General features: G+C 43.3%; 1 protein-coding gene across 8 annotated transcripts in view; it reads left to right on the forward strand.

Annotated features, from left to right (window-relative positions):
• Nucleotides 1-21,170, forward strand: part of CUNH1orf226 (chromosome unknown C1orf226 homolog) — a 385,517-nt gene that overhangs the window by 308,683 nt on the left and 55,664 nt on the right. The window lies entirely within an intron of this gene.

Here is a 21,170-nt window from a genome sequence, read left to right on the forward strand (position 1 = left end):
GTGCCATGGTAACTCTTAGCATGAACTCTGTGAGGGTGAGGACCATACATATTTTACTGTTGCATCCCTAGTGCCTAGAAAGATTCTTAGTGTATAGTAGGTGCTCAATGAATACATGCTGCATGACAAAGCTAGGGCAGCCTTGATTTGCTTGTTTGCTGCACTAAAATGTTCATCTCAAAAAGGCTGCTAAGCTGATTTATCCCCTTGGTGTCTTGTCTTTTACCCTTGCACAACCCCTTTTGTATCTAAAGCTGGGAGGGTTTATCACAGCCCCTAGGGCAGGGAGCTCAGGAGAGAGCCAACAGACCTGCACAGCAGGAAATTGAAAATAGCTACCAGAGCAATCAAAATTAAACTTCTGGATCCGCCTCTCTGGGCCTGGCCTTAGAGGACATCATTTACGCTAATGATGGAAAATTAAATTAGGCCACCTTTAGAAAACTTCACAAAATTAAATACTGTCTACCAGGGATGGAATTACCCTGTGGAGAAAGTAACAAGGGAGCAGGGAAACCAGGCTGGTCACAGTTCTGCAAAATGATTGGCTGGTGTCAAATTTCATTACTCTGTGCTTCATTTTCTTCTTCTTAAATGTGTAAAGGGAATCAATATAGAATTTGTGCAAAGCATTGAAGGATCTCAGAAGGGAAAGTGTGTGTAAAATAAAACAGACACTTCTTCCCTTGACTTCTCTCCCTGCTACCAAATAGGCACTGGCCTGGGAGTCCATCACATGTTCTTGACCTTTTCTGGGATGCAAATACCTTTGAGAATCTGGTAAAAAATATATTTTCTCCATAGAAAAATTTTATTCTTACAAAGTTTTGACTATTAGAAGAATTCATGGACCCCAGAGTCCTGCAGGTTTATGAATTCCAAGGTAAGACTCCTTTTTTGCCAGTGAGTGTTGTATGTCATCTTTGAATATTTGCATCTAAAGCTGGGAAGGTTTATTATTGGCTGTTCTGCTTCTCAAGTAAGAGTAGGAGGAGAAAAAAACAAACCAATCTAACTTTATTAACGATTTAATGTTTGAATGGTTAATAAATTTTACTTACCAGCCAAAGAGGCATTTGCATTTTGTTAGAGGAGTTTTATTATTCAAAACCAACCAATCTCATGTTGGAGAGTTTCAGATTATTAAAGGGAAGAGGATTCGCATAGGAGGGGCCTTTGTGTTACTGTCAGTGTCCTTGGAATCACATGGACAATGGGGATGGACTAGGGCCTGGGTTTTACACTGACGTGTAAGGACCCATGTGATGGCCCAGGGTCAAGGGCCACTGTGTGACCAACACTTAACCCCGAAGGTAAATAAAGATTGTTCTTGATTTGGAGCTGTAGCCCCTGCCCGACAAACCTTTAATATTAATAGATAACCTCTGGGGTTGTAGTAGGACAGTGTTGTAGCTTACCCCACAGCTTGAGCATTTTGCACCAAACACCTATCTGGAAACAGCTGCAGGTCAGGTGCAGTGACTCACACCTGTAATCCCAGCACTTTGGGAGGCTGAGGTGGGTGGATCACAAGGTCAGAAGTTCAAGACCAGCCTAGCCAATATAGTGAAACCCTGTTTTTACCAAAAATACAAAAAATAGCTGGGCATGGTGGCACACACCTGTAATCCCAACTACTCGGGAGGCTGAGGCAGGAGAATCTCTTGAACCTGGGAGGCAGAGGTTGCAGTTAGTCGAGATTGTGCCATTGCACTCCATCTCACAAAAAAAGAAAGAAAGAAAGAAAGAAAGAAACTGCAGCAGTGCCCTGTCCTCCGGCCTGGTTGGGTAAGCTTTCCATGACTTCCTTCTTGTGTCCTGGCACAGTTGGGAGGAAGGATGGTGATGTCATACCTCTGAGAGCACAATCCAACTGTGAGCCTCAGCTTCCTCTCTGGCAGCAGACCTCAAACTGGAGAGGTGAGGATGACTGCGAGGTCCAGAGGGTTAAACACAGAATTCGGGAAAGATGGGGTGGGAAGAGCTGGGTTGTCTGCAAGTCTCCACACGCTTTATTAGGAGCCCCTGAGACCTGACTCTTACGAGTTACAGCCTTTCTCAGTTGCTGGCAGTCATCACGATTAAAACCATGATTAACTGAGGAGTCCTCTATATTTGGCTTACCATTTCTGCATGTCAAATTCTTATTAATCTTTCAAAGTTTATCTTAAATAACACATGCACCAGGAATTCTTTCCTGATTTTATCTCATCCCCACAGTGGGGATCTAATTTGTTTGTCCTGGGGACCCCTAAGGTGCTATATAGCCCTTAAGTTCATCCTTTTATTGTAGTTTATCTGTCATATTTTTTTATAGGAACTATATCTTATCTATCTTTGGGGCTGCTTAACCACTGTCTCTCACACAGTAGTACTCAATACATATTTATTCAATGTAATTGATCTCTTAAACTTTTGCACAATTCCTAGAAATGAATTACACTCATTCTGTAGACTTTTATCCAGGATTGAGTGGATGAATGAATGAATCAACCCACGTATAAACATGTGTTGAGCACTGAACACAGCCCATATGTGAAAGTATTTGGAAACAGTGACAAAAAATGTTAACATTAGAACGTCAGAACATATGTTCTAATAGAAGATAATAAGCAGCACACAAATAATACTAAAAAGACAGCATTGCAGTTGAGAACACTGAGAAACAAGAAGTCAAGTGACCTTGTTCAGCTTTGCTCGGGAAGAGAGCCCAACACCTCTTGATGTTGGGGGTTAACCACTAAGCAAGGCTGCCTTTGAAAATGTATACCTTCCTTCCTCTGGTTGGCCAAGGATGCCAGTCCAGTCCCATTACTGCTGTGCAGTTAGCTCTTTGCTTTAGGGCCTGATTGTCTTTTTTTGTGGATTATTTTGGCCTTTCACCTCATCTCTTGTCTCATTTGTTGCAGTTTTTACTGATAATTCATAATGATCAGGAGGCGGGTGGGAGAAATGAATCCATCATAAAGGGTAAATGTGTTCATCTTGTTTTTTTTAATTGTGCCAAAAAAAGGTTTTCTGGAGGGGATGAGCAAGAGGAACCTCAGAGTGGCAGCCCCTGATGGATGAGATCTGCACATGAGCTCATTGTTGCTCACTGTCTCCCGTCAGCACATAATTGATTGTTGGAGATGGTCCTGACTGCTGGGGGATGTGAGGTAGTACAGGTGCATTTCCTTCCAGCATTGGAGCAGCAATCTAGGTGCTGGGCCAGTGGTGTGTCCTCAGACTCAAACACTGTTTAAAATATATAGAGAGATGGGTGCAGTGGCTTGAGCCTGTAATCCCAGCACTTTGGGAGGCAGAGGCAGGCAGATCATAAGGTCTGGAGTTCGAGACCAGCCTGACCAACATGGTGAAACCCCATCTCTACTAAAAATACAAAAATTAGCCGGCATGGTGGCATGTGCCTATAATCCCAGCTACTCGGGAGGCTGAGGCAGGAGAACCACTCGAACCTGGGAGGCGGAGGTTGCAGTGAGCTGAGATTACGTCATTGCACTCTAGCCTGGGCAACAAGAACGAGACTCCATCTCAAAAAAAAAAAATATATATATATATAGAGAGAGATATGTATATACACATGCATATACACATATGCACATACACACATCCTTTTTTTTGTATGTGTATATGTATGTAGGAAGAATTTTCTTAGTAAAAGAGTTAAACCTAAATTTCTCCCAATTGCTTTTGTTCACTCATGAGAAGGACGAAACCCTAAGGAAACAATTTAGCCTGTCAAATGCCTCAGCTGATGAAGGGGAGTTTGAAAAGTTAAATGTAAAAGAGAGACTGCAAGACTCATAAACAGATCTCAAGAGAGCATGTTGTATTCCCGGCCAGGCCTCCCCACCCTTCTAGCCCTCGTATGTCTGCATGAGCCCCATACCTCATGTCCTGAGAGCCAGGAGGGATTCACATGAATCTCCTCTCTAAGAAAATAACAACATAGTTTTGATTTCATGTACTGTCCTTTTGATCCATGTCACGTTTCTAGTTTCTTCCCATGAGAAAGGGAAGTAAGTAGCAGATGGGTGAAATGCAGGTCTGGGGCACTTACAACAGCGCTTGCTTTTTATCAGGAGGGTTTACTAAAAATTAAACCGACCTCTTGCCTTAACCAGCCCCACTCCTACTTCCACATCAAAACAGCATTAGCCCTTTCACAGGGAAAGACTTAGCTACTTCAGAAAAGCCACCAAAATACTACCTAAGAAAGGGAGAGGGATACAAGCCAGGGTAGGACTGGCCCCACCTTAGTGGCAGGTTCATAGTTGGTGCCCTCTCGAACCCCAGGCAAGCTCCTCTACTTGTACCCTGCCTTCTGCTGTTTCTGACTGCGTCTTGAGCCATCATTTTCCCTACAGTTCCCCTCCTGTTTTGTCCCTTATTTTCTAGCCTATAAATAGGCTCAGGTTTTGCCATCCTAAAAAGATGCCCCTCAAGCCTACCATCCTGTCCTGCCCTTTCACTGCCAGATGCTTTGGAGAAATTGCACTTGCGATCTATATTTCCAAAACCCCCATTCCCTTTTCAGCTCATTATAATTGAGCCTCCTAAGCTACTCTACTGAGACTGCTCATGCTAAGGCCACCAGTGATGTCTTAGTTGCAGAATCCCTGGCTCGCTTTCTGTCTGCACCTCATTCAGTCTCTGTGAAGCACTTAATGCTGTGGGTCTTTCCATCCTTCTGGAGACTCTCTCCTCCCTCAGCTTCCGTGGTGGTTTTCTCTTGTTTCTCCTTGGATCTCATGGTCTTTTCCTGCTCAGTGTTTTTTTTTTTTTTCTGACTCCTCCTAGTATGCCCTCCATTTAAATGGGTACTGTTTTTGTTTGTTTGTTTGTTTGCTTGTTTGTTTGTTTTTGAGATGGAGTCTTGCTCTGTCATCCAGGCTGGAGTGCTGTGGCGCGATCTCAGCTCACTGCAACCTTCGCCTCCCGGGTTCAAGCAATTCTCCTGCCTTAGCCTCCCAAGTAGCTGGAATTACAGGTGCCTGCCACCATGCCTGGCTAATTTTTTGTATTTTTAGTAGAAACAGGGTTTCACCATGTTGGCCAAGCTGGTCTTGAACTTCTGACTTCATGATCTGCCCACCTGGGTCTCCCAAAGTGCTGGGATTACAGGTGTGAACCACCGTGCCCAGCCAAATGAGCACTGTTAATGGGATGCTCTCAATGAGCCCCCTTTCTTCCTCTTGCTCTTCAGGGGATCTTCTATTTCCCATGGCTTCAACCACCCTCTACATCCTAGTGACTCTCAAGTCCACGCTTCTCTGCTCCCACACTCCATCCCCTCCATCCCTTATTTCCACTTGCCTCTTAGGCAAGTCCATCTGCTTTTGCCTTCTCAAAGCTGACCTGTCCAGAGCCACACTATTCTTCTGCCTTCCCTGTCCCCTAGTTCTTCTTTCCTTCTGTAGCCCATGACCCAGTTAATGTTTAGTCCATCCACCAAGATACATAGCTAGGCATCGTCTCCTTCCCTCTCGTTATCACACCCAGAGAAATGACTCTTGTGTTGACCCTGTTGTACTCATGGTGGCTGTCCCTGCCTTCATTAGGTCTCCAGCATTTCTTGCCTGGACTCAGGGCTGGTTCGTCTGGCTGCACAGACTGTGCTGTGCATCACTCCAGGTGTGCCGTTTGGGGCCCTGTGCCCAGGCGCCTTGCACTTATTTACCAAACTGTAATTCTCACAACAGCTCCCTTGTTTATAGATGAGAAAACTTAAACTTGAGCATTGAAAGACTCACCCCGTAGCTCACAAATGTAAGCAGCAGAACAGGGATTTGAATCCAGTTCTTCTGACAGCAAGCCCCAGGTCCAGATTCTGTTGATTCCCTCAGCACTTCGTATTGCAGTAGGCTCTCTGCGGCCTTCCTTCTGCCCCTGCCCCCCTCCAACCCATCCTCCACACCGCCATGACTACCAGCCATGTGATCCCCCTGCTTCGACTCCCATCCTTGCCCTGAGCCCATGAGGTGAAGTCTGAGCTCTGTAGCTGGGTTCTCCACAGTCAGCCCTGACCTCCTTCTGTCCCCATCTCCTACCAGTTCCTCTGTATGCCCTGCAATCCCTGTGCCCAGGCAAACTGCCGCCTCATAACCTCATGCCTTTCCACATGCAGTTTCCATTGCAAGGGCTCTCCCTGCTCTTCTGTCTCTGTGATGGATAGATTTCCATTGTCCCAGATCAGCTCTGCACCCCTCCCCACTGTTTTCAGTGCCCAGGGATGCTGGCCTGTGTAGACCTGTCCTGAGAGCTCCTGCCAGATGGCACACAGCTCTTCCTCTCTCGGCTCTGAAAACTGCTTCCTGCCCTGCCTCTCTGGACTTGGGTGCTGAGGGCTCCCAGGGACACAGCACTGCCCTCACCTTTGTGAACAGTCCTATATTAAACTCTCTTCAGCTTACTCACATTATCTGTTTTCTGCCAGGACCCTGACTGATACATTCCCCACCCCACAATCCTGCCACCTCCCACGTTGTCTTCGAGATGCAGCTCAGGCGGCAGCTCCCCGCTGTGCGCCTTCCCAGTTCCCACAGGCAGCTGGCTGCATCCTCCTCTGCGTTGTGCTGGCTCCATTCCTCTGTCTGCATTTGCCACACCCTGTCAGTGCCCCCTGAGCTCCTCAGAGCAGGCTCTGAAGCAGGCTCAGCTCTGTATTTTGGAGAAGCCAATATGGGGCCAAGGGAGCAGGTACAGAGTAAGATGTGTGTTTCTTAGAACAGAGGTCATGCTGGACCACCCCAACACCTGCTTTTGGGTGGTGGGGAGACAATGAGAAAACAGCTTCTGGCATATAGCAGATAGATGAAAATAATAGGAATGCTCAAGCAAGGACTCACCTCCTTCACAGCCTTCTGCTCACATTTCTCCACCCTTTGCCATGCTGCCTTCCAACCAACCCCTCCCCACATTTCCAAAGGAAAGATACAAGACTTTAAAAAAGTGATTGGAAATTGAAATGAGGTCAAATATGAATGGATTCATTTTTTTCCCCACTTTGTTTTAAGGTCTGCTAGTGGCCTGGAAGTAAAGGTATGCAGTCCTTTAAAAAGCAGCAACGTGGATGCAGCTGCAGGCCATAATCCTGAGTGAATTAAAACAGAAACAGAAAACCAAAGACTGCATGTTTCTGCTTATAAATGGGAGCTAAACAATGGATACGTGTGACCATAAAGATGGAAACAACAGACACTGGGGACTCCAGAAGTGGAGAGGGAGAATAGGGGCTAAGGACTGAAAAAGTACCCATTGGGTACTGTGTTCACTGTTGGGTGATGGGTTCAATAGAAGCCCAAACTCCAGCCTTATGCAATATACCTGCATCGCAAACCTACACGTGTATGCCCCTGAATATAAAATAATAAAATGCTTTTTAAAAAAACACACAAAAAAGAAAAAGACACTAGATTGTGATTGAAAGTGAATTGTCCCAGGCTAAATCAGAATGGCTTGGACATTGCCCTGAGGGTGGGGCAGATGAGAATGAGAAATGCTGATGCCTGGGAACTGCGCCCTGTCCTGCCTCTCTAGACTTGGGAGTACACAAGCTCCCAACAGTGACTTGTCTTATCTTCAAGTCCTAAGAGGGAGTGCCTTCAGGTGAGTTCTGATTGGGACTTCCTCTTCCTCAGATACAGCATGAGGTAGGCAGGTCCGAACAATTGGAGAAATAGAAATATTAGGAAGGAAAAGTATCTGGACCTGCCAGCCAGGCATGCTTCCAGCCCTGGGAAGCTTGGGGAAAGGAGGTGGATGCCCTTTCTTCGTTTCCTATCATGGCACATGGGACTCCCCACATGCTGAGCAGGTTGCATGAGGGGTATGGAGTTAGAGTCAGGTACAGAGGGAGTTATGTTGTAATCCCCAGAAGCTCAAGTGGGAGCTCAACTGCCTTCAAAAAACAAGATGTGCTTATGATGTAGCCAGGTGTGGTGGCTCACACCTGTAATCACAGCACTTTGGGAGGATGAGGCGGGCGGATCACGAAGTCAGGAGTTTGAGACCAGCCTGACCAACATGGTGAAATCCTATCTTACTGAAAATAAAAAATTAGCCGGGTGTAGTGGCACGTGTCTGTAATCCCAGCTACTCAGGAGGCTGAGGCAGGAGAATCGCTCGAACCCAGGAGGTGGAGGTTGTAGTGAGCTGAGATCACACCACTGCACTCCAACGTGAGCAACAGAGTGAGACTCTGTCTCAAAAAAAAAAAAAAAAATGTGTTTATGATGTGTATCATATTCCTGGATTGGTTTATTTGAAAGAACATGGATGGAAGGTAGACAATCAGTCAGAGATAACAAAGAAATCTAGCACCTCTTACCCACGTATCCCCTGAAAATCTGCCCAGCATGAGAATGAGGTAGGTCCATTCTCAGGGCAATGTCCAAGCCATTCTGATTTAGCTTATTGGTGACCATAGAGACATCTATGAAGACATCAAGGACTTGGAAAAATAAGATGAAGAAAAAAGTCCAGGGTTTCCAGGTGGCATAAATGTAGCATATGACCAATTTCTAAACTAGGCATAGAGAAAACAGTAATAATACAGTTCATTAACGACATTGAGTATGCAAATGATATTTGATGATTAATCAGGCAGATGGTGTGAAAGTTTTCAGAACTTGGTTAAGATTGCTAGGGTTCCAGTTCTAGCTCAGATACTATAGTGAGTTGAATTATGTTCCTTAGAAAGGTGTGTTTAGGATATTTTCTTCACCCCTGGATATCTGTGAATGTGGATGTTATTTGAATATGGGGACTTGCAGATATAATTAAGGTGAGATCATATTAGATTAGAGTGGACCCTAGATCCAATGACCAGGGTCCTTACAAGAAGAGGGAAATTTAGACACAGAGACACAGGAGACATAGGGAAGAATGCCATGGGAAAGTAAAGGGAGCAGACTAGAGTGACATGGCTGCAAACCCAAGAATGCCAAGGATTGTTGGCAGCTGCCAGAAGCTATGAGAGGCGTGGAACAGATTCTCCCCAACAGCCTCTAGGAGGAATCAGCCTTGATTTTGACTTCTGGCTTCCTCAACTGTGAGAGACGAAATTTGTTGTTTTAAGCTAACCAGTTTGTAGTGATTTGTTACAGCAGCTGTAAGAAATTCATACAGATACTACTAGCTGTGTGACCTTAAGAAAATGCACAGGGGTTACCTCTCTGTTTCGTCATCTGTAAAATGGAGATGGTAACTGTATCTACTTTATATGGTGGTTGTGAGGATTAGATGAGTTTTTACATGTGAAGTGCTTACGCAGTGCCTGACAGATGGTAAACACACAATAGATTAGCAAATATTCTTCTTTGATCACTTCAATTTAGTAATTTTTTTTAAATTTAAGTTCTAGGGTACATGTGCAGATCATGCAGGATTGTTACATAGGTATACACATGCCATGGTGGTTTGCTGCATCCATCCCCCCGTCACTTACATTAGGTATTTCTCCTAATGTTATCCCTTCCCAATCCCCTCACCCCCTGCTATCCTTCCCCTAACCTCCCCACCCTCCAACAGGCCCCAGTGTGTGATGGTCCCCTCCCTGTGTCCATGTGTTCTCATTGTTCAACACCCACTTATGAGTGAGAACATGTGGTGTTTGGTTTTCTGTTCTTGTGTCAGTTTGCTGAGAATGATGGTTTCCAGCTTCATCCACGTCCCTGCAAAAGACATGAATTCATCCTTTTTTATGGCTGCATAGTATTCCGTGGTATATATATGACATATTTTCTTTATCCAGTCTATCATTGATGAGCATTTGGGTTGGTTCCAAGTCTTTACTATTGTAAACAGTGCTGCAATGAACATACATGTGCATATGTCTTTATAATAGAACAATTTATAATCCTTGGGTATATACCCAGTAATGGGATTGCTGAGTCAAATGGAATTTCTATTTCTAGGTCCTTGAGGAATCACCACACTGTCTTCCACAATGGTTGAACTAATTTACACTCTGACCAACAGGGTAAAAGTGTTCCTATTTCTCCACATCCTCTCCAGCATCTGTTGTCTCCAGATTTTTTAATAATTGCCATTCTAACTGGTGTGAGATAGTATCTCAACGTGGTCTTGATTTGCATTTCTCTGATGACCAGTGATGATGAGCATTTTTTCATATGTTGGTTGGCTGCATAAATGTCTTCTTTTGAGAAGTGTCTGTTCATATCCTTTGCCCACATTTTGATAGGGTTTGTTTTTTTCTTGTAAATTTGTTTAAGTTCTTTGTAGATTCTGGATAGTAGCCCTTTGTCAGATGGGTAGATTGCAAACATTTTTTCCCATTCTGTTGGTTGCCAGTTCACTCTAATGATTGTTTCTTTTGCTGTGCAGAAGCTCTTAAGTTTAATTATATCCCATTTGTCTATTTTGCCTTTTGTTGCCATTGCTTTTGGTGTTTTAGTCATGAAGTCCTTGCCTATGCCTATGTCCTGAATGGTATTGCCTATGTTTTCTTCTAGAGTTTTTATGGTGTTAAGTCTATGTTTAAATCTTTAATCCATCTGGAGTTAATTTTTGTGTAAGTTGTAAGGAAGAGGTCCAATTTCAGCTTTCTGCACATGGCTAGCCAGTTTTCCTAACACCATTTATTAAACAGGGAATCCTTTCCCCATTACTTGTTTTGTCAGGTTTGTCAAAGATCAGATGGTTGTAGATGTGTGGCATTACTTCCAAGGCCTCTGTTCTGTTCCATTGGTCTATATCTCTGTTTTGGTACCAATACCAAGTTGTTTTGATTACTGTAGCCTGGTAGTATAGTTTGAAGTCAGGTATGATGATGCCTCAGCTTTGTTTTTGTTTTTGTTTTTTGTTTTTTGCTTAGGATTGTCTTGGCTACGTGGACTCTTTTTTGGTTGCATATAAAGTTTAAGGTGTTTTTTTTCCAGTTCTGTAAAGAAGGTCAGTGGTAGTTTGACGGGGATAGCTTTGACTCTATAAATCACTTTGGGCAGTATGGCCATTTTCACAATATTGATTCTTCCTAACCATGAGCATGGAATATTTTTCCATCTGTTTGTGTCCTCTCTTATTTCCTTGAGCAGTGGTTTGTAGTTCTCCTTGAAGAGGTCCTTCATGTCCCTTTTTAGTTGTATTCCTAGGTATTCTCTTTGTAGCAATTGTGAATGGGAGTTTGCTCATGATTTGGCTCTCTGTTTGTCTGTTATTGGTGTATAGGAATGCTTGTGATTTCTGCACATTGATTTTGTATCCTGAGACTTTGCTGAAGTTGCTTATCATCTTAAGGAGATTTGGGGCTGAGACAGTGGGGTCTTCTAAATATACAATCATGTCATCAGCAAACAGAGACAATTTGACTTCCTCTTTTCCTAATTGAATACCTTTTATTTCTTTTTCTTGCCTGATTGCTCTGGCCAGAACTTCCAATACTATGTTGAATAGGAGTGGTGAGAGAGGGCATCCTTGTCTAGTGCCAGTTTTCAAAGAGAATGCTTCCAGTTTTTGCCCATTCAGTATGATTGGCTTTGGGTTTGTCATAAACAGCTTTTATTATTTTGAGATATGTTCCATCAATACCTAGTTTATTGAGTTTTTAGCATAAAGCGCTGTTGAATTTTGTCAACAGCCTTTTTTAAGCAACTACTATGTGGCAGACCCTTTATGTAAGTTATTTCATTTGATTCTCATAACAGCCCTATGAACCTCTTCTTATCCCATTTTGCGGTTAAGAAAACTAAGACTCCAAGTATTAACTGGTTTTGAGAAAGCAGGCGAGTGCAACCTTGATTGAGCCTTTGGCTGTGTTCTGTCAGATCTTCTATTCCACAAAAATCACGGGCATCTCAATGTATACTGGGGAGTGGACAAGGAAGGGTACAAACCTTTATTGATGATTATTTAGCACTGGGAAGACTTTTGCCTAATGCTTTTCTGCATGGAATACTTGAAGGAAAGTATTTACTGGCTTGAAAGCAAGAGGATAAACTTAAGAAAAGAGAAAAGGAAGATGGAATTTTCTAGACAATACTCCCCCACATATACAGTCAAAGTAATGCCCTTAATATTTGTGGTGTGTTCATTTTCTCTCTGCTTTCTGGCTCTGGGATGGACGTTGTGTCTGAGCAAGAATCTTCAGGAAGTCTAAGCATCCTGAAAAGTGTGGGATGGATAGTGTAAACCCCCCAAATGTGAACAAGCTGCATGTATGAACTCAGATAACATAGACACACAGAAGAATTGGCAGCCTGTGTAAATAAATTTGGTTATTGACTGCCAACAGCATGTGACAGTTATTTTGGAGAAATGATGAGTGTTGGAGAGAAATTAAAGCCTTGAAATATATGAAAGGATTTTTGTGTGGTGGTTTCGTGAGAGACACTAGCTTGTTTTTCTTTCTTTTTCTTTTTTTTTTTTTTTTGCATGCCTGTCAAGTACTGAACAAGAAGAAATTAATTTATCCCAGTACTTGGCATTTAGAAAGTGCTGGGTGATGGTTTGTGGTTGATTCAAGTAAAGCAGGGGAGGTTTTAGTGGAACATAAGAAAAAACTTATTAACAGCTGTGAAATTAAAATATAAATTAACTGCTGAGATAGGCCATGAAGGTGCCTTAGCTAGACTTTCAAAAGATAAACATGCATTTGTCTGGCTCTCGCTAGGTCTTAAAACTCAATTGGTTGCTTATTCATTACTCTAGGTACACAGCAGATCTTTGTAACAATAAGTTAGACATTTGTATAATTTTATTCCTTGAAGAAACCTTAGAAATTGGCTCTTATATTTGCATTTCTCTGCCTGCAGTTGAAGAGATGAGCTTGACTGTCTCTCAAGGTCTCTCCCAGCCCTGGGGTCCCAGGCTTCCTTCCAGACTATGCTGTCGTGAGGCAGATCTGTGAGATACATCCCAGTCACGATGACAAGGAGCTACTGGACAGTGTGGCCCCACATTTCAGGTGTCTGTGGAAGACAAGCTGTGGAGTAAGGAGACCAGTTCCATGAGGGATCCTGGGCCCTATTTCATGAGTTTATTATCATTCTTTTTTGCCAAATAGCAGTCCTGAGGAAGGTAGTCATCAAATCGAGAATGACTAAAATGAGGAATGAAGAAGATGGAAATTACAGTAACTTCAAATAAAAGAAGATCAACTGACATGATAAAAAGCCCTGTATATGCAGTGGGAGGAAGATGATAATCAAACCAAAGCAGTCATAAGAGAGAACAGTGATCAAGATGGAAGACAGTGTTATCTAAAGATTAAAATGAACATAAATAAGATAGATGAGGAAAAGAATGAATAACAGCTGCAACAGGAGTGTGAAACTGTGTTCATGCTGCAGGGCCAGATGAGAAGAGAAAAGAAAGACACACCAGTATTCAGGCAGCATGCTGGGGAGAGCAGTAAGGGGTGCAGTCCTTCCTGTCGTGTCTGGTGGTGTTCTATCAGTGAAATATTTGGGGGCTCTCACCAACCCACCACCCCTTCTAATATTTTCCCCATTTCCTCTAAGAATAACACATTGGGGGCCCCCAATATCACACGGACTGTGATGCTTAGGGAATCCTTGTTCCCATGAGTAGGAGTCATGCTGGATTTCCCAGGACTGTGCCTTCACAGGGGGGCCTCATTCATTTGGTCTTGAGCAGCAGGTTCGTTCTGTTTTCTATCTTCTGCATGTGTCACATCATGCTTCTGACCTTCCCAGAGGTTTTCTTTAAGAATACCACTTGATTTTGTCTCCACCATCTTCAGGTGACTTGATACCTTATCTTTGTCAGCTGGCTTCATTTCAGGCTCTCCTGCAGCAGGTCTTTTTTGAGTTAGGAATGCCCTTGCCAGGACCTCCAGGGCATGGTGGCTCACACCTGTAATCCAAGCACTTCGGAGGCCAAGTCGGCGGATCACCTGAGGTCGGGAGTTCAAGACCAGCCTGACCAACATGGTGAAACCCCGTCTCAAAAAAAAAAAAAAAAAAGAAAGAAAGGAAGAAAACTCTCTATACCACAAACTGGAGACCTCCCCACTAGCCCCACCAAGAGATACTGATGTTGGAAGAACAAGAAATATTTCTTTTTTTTTCGTTTGACATTTCTAGGTTTGTTTCCACAGTTCTCAAGTATTTGTATAACATTTCATGGGTTAGAGAATATTTGTCCATCTGTTGTTACATCTGAACATTACAATCACCCTGAAAGATGTTTTTTTTTAATTCTCACTTCAATGATTAAAAAAGAAGAAGGCAGGCCAGGCACATGGCCTACGCCTGTAATCCCAGCACTTTGGAAGGCAGAGGAGGGCGAATCATGAGGTCAGGAGTTCAAGACCAGCCTGGCCAACATGGTGAAACCCCGTCTCTACTAAAAATACAAAAAATTGGCTGGGCGTGGTGGTGGCGGGTGCCTGTAATCCCAGCTACTTGGGAGGCTGAGGCAGGAGAATTGCTTGAAGCTGGGAGGTGGAGACTGCAGTGAGCCGAGATTTCGCCACTGTACTCCAGCCTAGCAACAGTGTGAGACTCTGTCTCAAAAATAAATAACTAAAAAATAACTAAATAATAAAAATAAAAAAGAAGAAGGCTGAGAGAAGGAAAATAATTTTCTCAAGGCTCCTTGGTGGTCTGCATCCTCTACCCTAAAGTTCTGTTTTGGGCTGTGGCAGGAGAGAATTGCATGGCAGGATCTGGACTGGCTGGGAGAGACCCAGCAGGTCTTGAGCAGGAGGCAACGCACATGGATATAGACTCAGGAAATCTTGCAGGTGTCTTGAGACCTTTCACAGCCTCTGTAGTCCTAAGTCAGCGGGCAGTCCCCATGGAGATGAGGGGCATTAGAGGTAGAATGCTAATGCCTGGGGGAATATGGCTGTTTCAGGGTTCTTCAGTGAAACAGAACCAATAGGATACATGTGTGTGTGTGTGCATGCTTACATATTTACATGTGTTTATGTATACATACACATATAAGAAATATATAAGGAATTGACTTACATAATTTTGGAGGCTGAGAAGTTCCAAGATCTGCAGTTGGGAAGGTGGAGACCCAGGAAGGCTAACATATGGTTCCAGTCGGAGTCTGAAGGCCCAAGAACCAGGAGAGCTGATGGTGTGCGTTTCAGTCTGCACATTGGTGGGCTTGAGACCCAAGGAGAACCTGACCTGGCTGGAAAAAAACAATATCCCAGCTCACAGCAGTCAGGCAGGAAGTATTCCCTCTTACTCAACCTGTTTGTTCTATTCAGGTCTTCAATTGGATTATTGGGTGAGGGCAGGGATGACAGCAGAGTAAGATGAGATCTCGTGGCTAGAGACTGAAAGAGGAAATAAAGGATGAGAACTTGAAGACAACATAATTGATTCTAGTCAGGCCCCCAAAATGTGAGATGATGAAGAAAAATCCTGTGTCTGCCCAGATTTTCATAAAATGCTCCTTGAAAAGTACACAATATGGAAAACAGAGCTTAAAACAAGTATGAGTGCAAAGGAACAACCATTACTGACAGAGCTGAAACCCTGAATGCATTGGGCTCATGGAAAAGGCTGAAGATGAGAGAAAAAGGGGTGTGAAGGAAGAGAGAATTGGCACCATGGCAAGGGGAAACTCTCAAATCCCATTTTTCTAACTCTCTTGATTTTTTTCCTCTCAAGTAGAGAACTGGTCTTCAAATTAGAAACACTAGAACATATGTGATTTAAAAAAACAGACATTCAAAACCAAGAGCAAAAAGGAAGATATTCCTCACTACCGTGTGTCCAGGCCTCGATCACTTGGGTTCTGGGTTCCTGAAAAATATGATTGCAAAATAGTGATTGGTCATCTTTTGCAAAATCATGAGGGGTGGAGGAGAAACAGATTGCAAAAATAAAATATTCCACTTTTTAGAAAGGGGGCAAACCTGGATTAGGAATTACCACCTAGTGAATTCGTCACTGCTCCTGGGCAGAATTCTAGAAGAGATCATTAAGCAGATGGTCTGTGAGAACTTGGAAAAGGAAATCATGATCACTGGGAGCCAGTCCTAAAAAACCAGTTACCCAAGTGTGTTCAGGAAATCTGCCTTACAGCAGTTGCGCAAATTAGCTTTGAGCGTTGAGTTGTCTACAGTGTGAACCAGCAATGAGATGTTGTAACAGAAGAAAAAAAAAAACATGATCAGAGATGCTTTGCTAAAAATTCAGTTCTAGGGCATAGAAAATATTTATCCAAATATACTCTGTGCTGCTCAGATCCCTTTACAAATGAGTTCAGTTCTGTGAACTGCATTTTAAGATAGTCACTGGCAAGTTGCAATATGTACAGAAAAAGTTAAGAGAAGATGGAACTCACATTTATTGAGCAAGCCACTTACCATGTCTTGGGCGCTGTGTAAAATGCGGTATGTGTGTTTTAATGCTTAAAACAATACCATGAAGAAGTCGTTAATATGCCTATTTTAGATGATGAAATGAAGGATTATGTAACTGGCTTTTTTGCCTCAGGCCAGCAGCTAGAAGATGGAAAAGCTAAGACTTGAACCTGGATCTTTCTTATCCCGAAACCCATACTCTTTCCACAGTGCAAACCTGCCAGAGAAATAAGGGACTTGGAAAAAGGGCCAGTTGAGCAACTATTGAAGGAAGTAGTTCACTTTAAAAATGAAAGGAGTGCAGGGGAGTAGGGGAGCCGGGAGGACATCAGGAAGAATAGCTAATGCATGCCAGGCTTAATACCTAGGTTGATAGGTGCAGCAAACCACCATGGCACACATTTACCTATGTAACAAACCTGCACATCCTGCACATGTACCGTGGAACTTAAAATTAAAAAAAAAAATGAAAGGAGTAAATTTAAACATGGTGTTTTTTCCACATATTAAAATGTTGACCATTTGGAAGAGGACTAGCCTTGTTCTCTGAGGTCCTTAAGGATGGAACTTGAGCAGTAATGTGGCAGTATTTAAAGCAGTTCCCATTTATGAACCATTTGCTGTAAGCTGACCCCTCTGCACATATTCATTCTTTAAGCCTTACTAGCATGGGTGAGGTACATTACAATGCTCATGCCTGTTTCACAGGTGAAGAACAAGAAGGGGGTTGCGATAATGACCAGGGCGTTCCAGCTAGTAAGTGGCAAAGGTTGGGCTGAAATCCAGGTCTGTCCCCCTCAGGGCCAGTGTTCTCAGCCATTTTCCTCCACTGCATTCCTATTGGCAGAATTCCAATCAACATGAGGGAACTTTTCCAGGTAACTAGAACCTCCTAAAAAAGGGATCGGATACTTTGTTAGAGAGTGAATTGCCTATCAGTGATGAATCCTGACAGAGATGCTGGCTTGTATCCAGTCCTGATGACCCCACAGATTTCCTTCTACCGTAAATTGTTGTTGTTGTTTTTCTGTGATCTTAAGAGAAGTGAGTTTACCTATAGATAAATAGTTTGAGAAGGGGGGTGTTGGTGGTGAGTCTAGTGGGTTTTAAAATCACGTTGTCGACCTAAATTGTAGCATGATGGTAGACCCAAAATCCAGTTTCTTCCAGATACTGTTTTTCTTTCAGTCATTTATGGTAAGTTTATGGACATAAGATGAATTTGCAGAAAAGTTTATTACTGTGTAAAAGCATAACAGTTCTGTTAATAGGTAAAAAATTATAATGCTATACATATTTTGAAATAAAAATAAGAAATTTTAGGGCTGGCTGTGGCGGCTCACACCTGTAATCCCAGCTACTCAGGAGGCTGAAGTGTAAGAATCACCTGAACCCGGGAGGCAGAGGTTGCCATGAGCTAAGATTTCACCAAGAAAAAAGAGAGAGAGAGAGATAGAGAGAGAAAGAGAGACAGTGTGTGTGTGTGAAAGTTGGGAAAATTGACTAAGGTACTTTTTGGAAGCAGGATCATCAGAACTACCCTAGACTGACTGAAGGATAAAGATGAAGAAGGAAGGAAAGAAAAGGGAGGTCTTTCCTATTCTCTTGAGCACTCACCTTCCTCTACCCTCCCCTAATTTCTCCCACCCCCACAATCAGTGCTTAAGAAAACCAAGCAATGGAGAAATGAGGGTTCTTGGAATTTATTTCTTGATCTGGAAATTTGGACCCAAGAGACCTTAATTTGCTGATTTATTAGTTTGTTGATGAATGAGGTCACATGGAAAAACTTTCTGCCTCTTGGCTATGTTGGTGGAAACTTTTCTAAGCTTTAACTAGCTGACTTTTTGGTTAGCTAGAGGTTATTTACTTTTAATAACAACACGTTAAATTTCTGAAATCAGACATAGCAGAGCAATCTCCAGAGAGCTGTGGTCCAACGACAGCGGCTGCATCCATGTACAGTTCTCATCAGATATTCTGAAAAGATGCTTTGTCTATTAAGGTTAAGTTAACCTTGGCTTACTGCCATTCCTCTGTGCCTTCCACATCTCTGTGTCTTGTGGGCATGCCAGTTTGCATTCAAATCTGCTGTTTCAGTTTTAAACCTCGTTCTCAGTCCTTAGGGTATTACATAAGAATAAGTTAACTAAAAAATCAAGAAGTTTTATGTGTGATGCTGAACTAACTGGATCTGACTTCTTTGGGGAAAATGAATAGCCAGGCAGATCACATTATAGATGCTCATTAATGACAGCTGGAACACCTCTCTCCCTTCTAACCAGGCTAGGAACTTCCCATATGCCAATCACTGTGCTGGCACTGGGGCTACCAAGATGTGTTCCTTGTTCCTTCAAGGAGCACATGTAAAAACATCATAGTGTGAGATATGTGCTGTGGCGAAGTTGAGCCCTGGAGTATTCAGCAACTGAGACTGCTGAAGAAAAGGGAGGGGAAGGCCGCTCTGACCCAAGTCTTGGAGGCCGCCAAAGGTGTTCATAGCAGTTGCAGGGTCAGGAAGATGTACACACCTAGTTCTGCAGGCCTATGTAGGTCAGCACACTGGAGAAAGATGACCATGGAAAGGTAGGTATGCTATGCTAAGGAGTCTGGACTTTATCCTAAAAGCAGTAGGAAGCCTTTGGATGGCTTTAAGAGTGAATTGATGGATGTAATTTGTCTTTTTAAAAATAACACTTTGCTGGCAATGTAGAGAATGGGTTGACAATATGTGAGTTAGGAAGAAGAGTGGCACACTGTTTACAGGATGTTGTAAAAATACAGGTGAAAAATGAGAATTCTAAATGATCAATACCTTGGAGTTGAAGAGTAAAATATAAATCAGAGACATATTAGGGAGCACGTCTGCAAAGAACTTGCTCATGAGTGATGGATATTGGGGAACAGTGGACGAAGCCATTGAGAATGACACCTGGGTTTCTGGCTTGAGTAGGTATGATGTCCCCTTATCAAGATGGGACTTGGAGAATTATGGGGAATATGATGAATTCACTTGGGGGTTTGAGGAATTTGAGAAGCTTGAGAACCATTCAGGAGGAGATGTCCAGGAGGGTTGGCTGAATGGGCCTGGAGCTCAGGCAGGAGATGCTGAAATACAATTGTTGATTTGTGCCTTTGATGTAAGGAAGATAATTTGGCATCATTAGAAGGATAGGGGATTGGAAACCACATTATTAACAGCCTCTATTTCAGGATCACTTAGAGATGATAGACATGTGAGATGTACTGAAATGCCTGCTAGCTGAGTTTAGCAGAGAAACTGCAGTCCCCAAGGTGAACCTGGGTTTTTTCACAGTAGTGTTCTCCTCTCTGTGCCCACTTTTCTTGTGAATGTTCCTCCCAGGCTTCTTGGAGTCCTGTGGCAAGAATCTCAGTTACTAGGCTGTTTAGAGGATACATCAGTAAGGGGATGTAAGAAGGCATTTTGCTAATTATTCTACCTCCTCAGTAACTCTTGGAAGTGTTACTATTAATAGTCCCATTGTACAGATAATAAAACTGAGTCTCTGAGGGGTGATATAACTTACTTTGTAGTAAGTGGCAAAGTTGTAGATGAAGTTGTAGACTCTGAATCCCATTCTCTTTCTTCTGCACAGCACAGACCTACACTGAACCAAACCAGGCCTGTTAAATCCTTGGATGAAAGCCATCGGTGTTAGTGGTGAAAAATGTATTGTGGAAATGATGTGGCCTCTTAGGTGCTACCAAGGGCAATATTCTCCTTGGACTGCCCAAAAGTAATTTCATTGATACACCTGCTCCACCTCCCTCCACCGACCCCACAGCAGTCAGACCTAGAGGTTCTGCTGAGCCCTGTCCTAAGCTGGCTTAAGATGCAGCCACAAGGACCTTGCTTATAATTATCCCCCTTTTCCCAGCCTCCCCTTGTGCCTACCTCAGCCCACCCCAAGCAGCCAGGATGATCCTTTAGTTTAAAGCAACAGCAAGTCAGTCCTGTGCTCAGAAGCCTCTGAATGGCTTCTCATCTCACATAGAATATAAGCTATGACCTTCAAAGCCTTCTACATTATTGCCTCTGGCTGCTTCTACAACCTTGTTGCTGAGCATACTCATTCTACTTGAACTACACTCAGTTGCGCCCCCTGGGCGTTCCTCGAATGCTTGTGACACTTCTGAACACTGCAGGGCTTCTAAACTTGCTGTTCCTGCTTCCTGCTGTGATTTGGCCCAGGTATCTCAGTGACTGGCTCCCTCACCCCATTCGGATCTCAGCCTCTCAGTGAGACCTTCCTGGCTACCCTATCTAAAATAGCCCCCATCATGCTCCATCCCTTATTCTGCCTTACTTTTCTTCATAGCACTTATTTTATATTTGCTTATTGGCGTTGCCTACTTGTAAGCTCCGTGAGTTCAGGGGCTTTTTCTGTACTGTTCCTGCTGCGTCCCTGGCTGCTGGGATGGTTCCTGGCCCGCAGTGTGAACTCAGTGGATTGGTTGAATCATGGAATGAACACATGGATGCTGTGGTCCTGGCAGAGGGGGAGGGACAGAAAGTGGGGCCACTATCACCAAAGGAACTGAGAGTATCTTAATCCCTCCCAATATGGTAAACATTGCTGGTTCCCCAAGTCTCTGCATTTGGGGCTAATTTTAAACAGGCATCAGAAAACTTGTGTCCATTTTTCTGGATAAGAAGCGGGTTTGTTGCTCTGATAAGAATGGGAATGATTTTTCCTTCTAACACACAAGTTACAGGGACAGGTTTGCCACCTCAGGAGATGGCTAACCATAGTGTCGGCTCTATGTCATACCCATGCCCACTCTACCAAATCTGAAAGTCACAGTGTTAGGGTTTGTGGGGCCTGCTGGAAGT

The sequence above is a fragment of the Aotus nancymaae genome, unplaced genomic scaffold (genome assembly GCF_030222135.1).
Source record: "Aotus nancymaae isolate 86718 unplaced genomic scaffold, 86718_ANA_hifiasm-v0.15.2.pri h1tg000108l, whole genome shotgun sequence".
In the NCBI taxonomy this organism is placed as follows: domain Eukaryota; kingdom Metazoa; phylum Chordata; class Mammalia; order Primates; family Aotidae; genus Aotus; species Aotus nancymaae.